The sequence below is a fragment of the Pygocentrus nattereri genome, chromosome 24 (genome assembly GCF_015220715.1).
Source record: "Pygocentrus nattereri isolate fPygNat1 chromosome 24, fPygNat1.pri, whole genome shotgun sequence".
In the NCBI taxonomy this organism is placed as follows: Eukaryota; Metazoa; Chordata; class Actinopteri; order Characiformes; family Serrasalmidae; genus Pygocentrus; species Pygocentrus nattereri.
In genome coordinates this window covers 15,757,451-15,764,991 of record NC_051234.1, presented here as the reverse complement: position 1 = coordinate 15,764,991, position 7,541 = coordinate 15,757,451, and positions in this window count along the sequence as shown.

Sequence of the window (7,541 nt, the reverse complement as noted above, 5' to 3'; positions counted from 1 at the left end):
TTAATCTGGGCTATAAAGATTCTGGTGTGCAACTTATATATTCTCATACTCATATATTCATTTCAGTACATAAATATAAGTTTAAAGCACACAGACACATGCACACTTCACAGTCTGGCACCAGTAGGGAGGAGAGTTCTGTTCCTACAGTAAACACCATTCAGATTCCTGTGCAGGTCAGTGCATGTCTCCATGTCTCTTTAACATGGAAATTGCAGTCATCCTGATTAAATAAATCAAGTTTCTTCAAGTTTTCACTTGAGAACCTAGTCTGTGGGTGAAGTATAGAGCTCATCTGGGTCTGTGAATTCTCAAATGCTTGTTTAATGTGCATAGATTACGCCAGTGTTTGGAATGATTCTCATTCTGTGCACATACACTCACCGGCCATTTTATTAGGTACAGGTTCAGTAACACAAATAGCTAATCAGCCAATAACGTGGCTGCAACTCAATGCATTTAGGCATGTAGCGGTGGTCAAAACAACTTGCTGAAGTGCAAACCGAGCATCAGAATGGGGAAGAAAGGTGATTTAAGTGACTTTGAACGTGGCATGGTTGTTGCTGCCAGACGGGCTGGTGTGAGTATTTCAGAAACTCCTGATCTACTGGGATTTTCACGCACAACCATCTCTAGGGTTTACAAAGAATGGTCAGTAAAAGAGAAAATATCCAGTGAGCGGCAGTTGTGTGGACAAAAATGCCTTGTTGATGTGAGAGGTCAGAGGAGAATGGGCAGTACTGGTTTGAGATGATTGAAAGGCAACAGTAACTCGAATAACCAACCAAAATCTCTGTGGAATGTTAACACCTTGTTGAAAGTTTGCCACAAAGAATTAAGACAGTTCTGAAGGCAAAAGAGGGTCCAACCCCTATAGGTGTACCTAATAAAGTGCCCGGGGAGTGTATATTGTAATATACTCCATAATAATATACTCTATTATAATCCTTAATAAATACTCAATACATAGGACTATACAACGTAATCAAATAATAAACCACCAGACCTATGGTAACAGTACGCTTCTACAAGGTATAATGGAAAAGGTCAGACCAAATAACTTCAAAATGCATTCACTATAATCTTGATTGTGATCTCTAATTCTGTGTGTATATATAACGCATGTTATGAGTTCAAAACTTCCTACCTCAGCTCACCAATAAGAACTGATTTTTTTGGCACCCAAACGGCTCTTCATTTAGCAGCACTTGCAGCACTTTTTAAATTTTTTTTCGATAAGCCTAGTTAAAGATATTTGCTTTTTTTTTACGATTTGCTTTTTTAGTGTTGGGAACAATGATGGGCGGAACAAATTACTTATTACTATAAGTTTAGAACAAATTACTCTTGATATAAAAAAGATTTTGGTCTTGCCAATGGTTAGTGACTAAAACACCCCAGTACAACAGAATTCACATTCTATTCACCAGTCCATCATTCATATTCACGTATAGATTACTTTCTAATAAGCAACTCACTCAATCATAATATCAAGCATACACAAATCCACCCAATTACAATAAGCAACCATGCCCCTGTTTCAATCATCTGGGAAGAAAAACAATATAAACCAGTCCAAAGGTAGCGATTTAATACATCTTTGCTTAATGATTCTGAATTTTCAACCTACGTCAAAAGAGAATGGGCATCCTCTCCAGAAATCTAATCTACAATATTATGGGAAGCTGGAAAGGCATTATTAAGAAGGAAAATAATATATTCCACGTATAAGAAAAAGAATAACATAGAAAAAGTAACAATATTAGAGTAAAAAATGAAAGAATTAGAAAATACAATAGTTCCAGCTGAATGAACTGATAAATGAGACAAACAAATTTTTACAAATTTTTTTTAAGACATAAAAACTTTGAATATAGTAATAAATCCAGCATACAGTAATAAATCTTATCAAATCTTTTTAAAAGAAATAGAGAAAAAAACAATAATTCCAGCCATTAAGGACCCAACAAGAAAGATTATGCAGACCCCAGAAATTAATAACATATTCAGAAATTATTATGAAAGGTTTATCAGACCATGACCCAAAAACGGAAGATATAAATACTTTTCTCAAAAATATTAAACTACCAAAACTAACAGGAGAACAACAGCAGTCACTAGAAGAACCAATATCATTAGAAGAATTTTACAAAGACCTAAACCAAATGCCTAACAATAAAGTGCCAGGTCCAGACAGTTTCCCAGCGGAGTTTTATAAATATGTTTGGCAGATACTAGTACCACTCTTCATTTAATTAACAATGGAAGTCAAACAAAATTCAAGATTTCCCACTGAAATGAATATAGCTACAATTTCTCTCCACCTCAAGCCCAACAAAGATCCCACCATACCAACAAGTTATCGGCCTATATCACTCATCAATACAGATATAAAAATCATAAGTAAGGCATTAGCTAATAGAATAGAAACAGTTATTCAATCTCTTATCCACCCTGACCAAACAGGTTTCATCAAAGGCAGACACTCTTCCACTAAAATGTGCCTGCTACTCAACATTAACCAATATGCTCCCTAGCAGGAATCACAAACAGCAATTGTAACCCTCGATGCAGAAAAAGCCTTTGACAAAGTAAATTGGAAATTTCTATTCACTACATTAAGTAGGTTTGGCTTCAGAGAGTCATTTATCCAATGAATTAAGATTTTATACACCTCACCCATGGCCACTGTAACCACTAACAGCATAATATCACAGCGTTTCACTCTTCACAGAGGCACTAGACAAGGATGCCCTCTCTCTCCCCACTTATGTACTATATTTATAGAAACATTAGCTGCAGCAATTCGCTATTCAGGTGTTAAACACTCAACATAAAATGAGCTTATATGCAGATGACTTTACTTCCTACTTTACTTACAAAAGCCATCCTCCTCAATAAAAGAAATTATTCAAACTGTCGAAAATTATTCCAGAGTCTAAGACTACCTAATTAACTGGTCCAAATCTTCTGTTCTACCAGTAAATAAGAAACTTTGTCATACACCGCTACAGACTATTTCATCATATATTTGGGTATCAAAATTTCCCCCCAGCTTTCAGAATTACCCAACCTTAATTACATCCCCCTTCTCAAAACAAGTGATGGCCTCCAATGATGGGTAAACCTTCCCATTTCCCTCATAGGTAGAATAGCTATAATAAAAATGACAGTACTACCCAGAATTAATTCTTTATTTTCAATGATACCTCTTCAATCTCAAATAACCTGATTCAAGACTTTAGATAGCACTATTTAAAATTTTTATTGGAAAAATAAACCACGAAGAATCAAACTGACTACATTACAAAATTCAAAAACCCATGGAGGTTTAGAAGCTCCAAATTTTATCATATATTCTAAAATGGATAAATCCCCGCCAGACAGATTACGCATGGATTCATATAGAACAAACACTACGCAAAGATATCCAGATAGCAGACCTACCATTCATCACCCAAACACTGAAAAAGCAGGCCTGCTTCAAAAATCCAATAATAGTAACAACTCTGACTGCTTGGTGGAAATTTCACAAAATCACAAACTCTCCTCTCTCTCTGAATATTAACTCTCCCATCTGGAATAACCCTGACCTCCTTATAAATAAAAAAGGACTGCACTGTAGTTCCTGGATTGATAAAGTCATTACACATGTTAAACATATTTTCCACAACAGTACCCTGGTATCATTCTCATATCTCAACCAGAACCACGGCATTGGCACCAATCAGTTCCTCAAATTCCACCAGTTAAAATCCTTACTGTGCTCCACAATTAAAGGGACTAAAAATCTATTAGATCTGCCCCTCGCAATCCTCTCCAAAGAAACTCATCAAAAATATACAAACAAATTTCTAAATTGGACGCAAAATAACCTTGCCGATTACACAACGGAAAGATCAATCTATCACTCCCAGTGCTGATTTCTGTCTACAGATATGCAGAAATAATATAAATCTGATCTCAGGTTCTGATCTACAGCTCAGCCATAGTGAGTAAAATCACCAACAGAACACATTACACTGGGCAAAAGATGTTTAAAATGGGATTTACCAGCACTGTAATCTGCTCACATTGCACGCTGAATACCACAGACAATTAAATCCATGCCATGTGGCGCTGTACTAATTAATATTGTATTAATCAGTTAGCACTCTGGATAAATATCAGTATTCCCCTATCCCCTGAATTATGTCTGTTAGGAGACATATCTGTAAGGGTCCAACCTGCACCACCTGCTGCCAGCAGAGGGTGACAGCAGCAAGGAACCATGGACTAATCAGAATAACCGGACACGCCTGTGGCCTCTCCTACTTAAGGCTGTGGCAAACGGCAATGTTTGTCACACCTTTGTAGAGGGGTGACCGGTATGGTACTTAGTCAAAAAAAGAGCAGAAAAGAAAACAAAACTGCCCCAAAACCCCAAAGAGGGCTGAGAAGAGAGTAATTGCCCCCAAATTACTCACAAAAGAAAAAAAACAAGCCATACAAAAGATGTTTGCTCTAAGACCAAACAAGTGAAGGGAAGCATAAAGCCTTTCTGTCATAATCACGTCTTTTGAGTTCTCATTATCTTTTTTCTCCCATTCTAGCTTTTGTTTGAGCACGCTGTGCCTTTGTTCAACATTCCCGCCTTCCTTGATGGGCTTCACTCAAAGGTGCTTCTGTGTCCTGGGCACAACGGTAATGTCACGGACCACTGATCTATACAGCGATGATTCGAACGCCGCTTGGGGGCACCCTACTTTCTACATCTAGCACACATTCCATTGCCCCATCTATCTCTCCTTTTATAAATTGTTTTTGCTGGGTTTCAGTTCTGCACTTGGGTCCGGACCGCCGTCCCGTAACAATATCAACAATCAATATGACAGAACTTCTATCGCCCTCCTCACAGCCAAGAAACCATCACCAAGAAAACCATCCTCATGAGCTGGAAGACAAAAAAAACGCCATTACTGTTACCCACTGGAACAATTTACTACTAGAACATCTATCTACAGAAAAAAATATCTGCTACCATCAAACACAAATCTTTATTAATCTTAAGTTCTTATTTTCTTCTTTTTTATGTCTATTTACCTGTTTGTCTTTACTTATATGTCCTCCCTCATGAATGTATCACAAATAAAAATGAAGTTTCAATAGTCCTCTGATGGGGTGGGGTGGGGTGGACTGGGATGGGGTGGGGTGTGATGGGGTGGGGCAGGGTGGGGGGGTTGGGGGTTGGCGGTAGTTCCATTTTCACACAGTCAAGTTCATAATTCAGTCACTTTAACACTTTCAGGGCTTGGACATTTAATCTTCAATAGTTATGGAACCATTTCTGGAAAATCTTTCAACTTTAAAAAGTTTCAATCAACAAGCAATTAAAAAAATATTTGAAGAATAATCCACTAAAAACTTGAAGAACTTTATTATATAGCACTGCTCCAAAGAAACCTTTATGGCACCTTTATATTTAAGAGTACACCTGTCTTTAAAATTCCATATGGTCTCTATTCGTCATATGCTCTTGATTAGATGTATCATGTGTCTTAGAACTAAACTCTTCGGAGAGTTCATATGTTAACTTTTAAAGAGTAAGAGCATAGCTGGGAACCACAAAATCAAAAGGAAGTATTCTGACTAGCACAGATGTGAAAAAACTGTGCACACCATGTAACATACACTGACCGGCCACTTTATAAGGTACACCTTGTTATCAAAAGGTTGGACGCCCTTTTGCCTTCAGAACTGCCTTAATTATTCGTGGCATGCTTTCAACAAGGTGTTGGAAACATTCCTCAGAGGTGTTGGTTGGTTATTTGAGTTCCTGTTGCCTTTCTTTCATCTAGAACCAGTCTGCCCATTCTCCTCTGACTTCTCACATCAACAAGGCATTTCTGTCCACACAACTGCCGCTCACTGGATATTTTCTCTTTTTCAGACCATTCTCTGTAAACTCTAGAGATGGTTTTGGTGCCGTCTGGCACCAACAACCATGCCACATTCAAAGTCACTTAAATCACCTTTCTTCCCCATTCTGATGCTCAGTTTGCACTTCAGCAAGTTGTCTTGACCACCTCTACATGCCTAAATGCATTGAGTTGTGGCCATGTGATTGGCTGATTAGCTATTTGTGTTAACATGCAACTTAACAGTTGGCCAGTGAGTGTATGTGTACAGGATGAGAATCATTCCAAACACTGGTGTAATCTACACACATTAAACAAGCATTTGAGAATTCACAGACCCAGATGAGCTCTTTACTTCACCCACAGACTAGTTCAGTAAGGTGGGGTATTGCCCAGGGAGTCCGTCATTTTGCTCAGATGTCACATTGTTCAAATTATTCCAGTGTGCTGGAACTTTTGTTCTCTGAAAAATCCACAGTGCTCCGTAAAAAACAATCGCTGCTGTCGGCTGTTCACTGCGCTTCTAGCATTGTGTCTTCAGCTCATCTTCAAGTTTTAAAATGGAGGATGAATGCCAAACACTTTTTCATGTGCCTCTTGAACTCAAAACAATATTCCTTTTCCATACTGACTCATTGAGCACACTCATAGCTGAGCTATAGAGAGTGGAGCCAAATATTCTGAAGCTTTTGGAGCCACAGGCACATCTGAGTGCAAGAAGGCCCAGGACCCTGTAGGTGGCTCACCAGATACCCCACTCAGCTGGTGCAGCCCATTCTCCCCGGCTCCTGCTCAAGAGGACAGACAGAAAAGCAATGGGATAACTTAAAATTGGATCACTTTTATTCTGTGGAATGCAGCTTTTGGTACATGGCATGAAGTTTGAAAAGTTTTTATTTATTAATAAATAAATAAATAAATATATTTTTAGATGCGTTTGTAACTTATTCACTCACACACTCACTTACTTCCTTACATTTATCAAGATTGTCCACAAGGGGCAGCTATGGGCATCAGGCCTGGAGCCACAAGAGTGAACAGGCGTGCCCCCAGCTTTGTGTTTGTGTTGTCTGTCCTGCAATTTAAACTTTATTGTATTTGTTTTTCTACAGGGCAGTCTTTTTTTCTGCATTCACTTGAATAATGCTGATTTGAGTGATGTGAGCCCATCAAATAGAGATAATCTATGTGAGACCATGAGTTTAGCTCCTGTTTTCCTGACAAAGTTTTTCATCTCAACTCTTTTTTAATGCTAAGCGTTCAACCAACCATCTCTGTTGGAAAAGGACCATTAGAAAATAATTATATTAAAACCTAATGGTTTTGCTTTGTCTGCCCTGCGATGGACTGGTGACCTGTCCAGGGTGGCTGCTGGAATAGGCTCTGGCACCCCCTGCGACCCTGAGGGAGAAGTGGCTTAGAAAGTCTGTGTGTGTGTGTGGTTTTGCTTTCTAATGTGAATTGGATTATTGGTTTCCTATAGAGACCACTAGTTTCCTGTAGACCACCTTTAGATCCCATTAGGAAACCAAAAATTGCATTTAGAATCAGCTATTCATCACCTGTTAAACCATTTTGATCCTCTACATTGTAATATCAATGTGTTGTGATGTCAGGGGTATGGAATGTCAAGCAGCAGTAAAA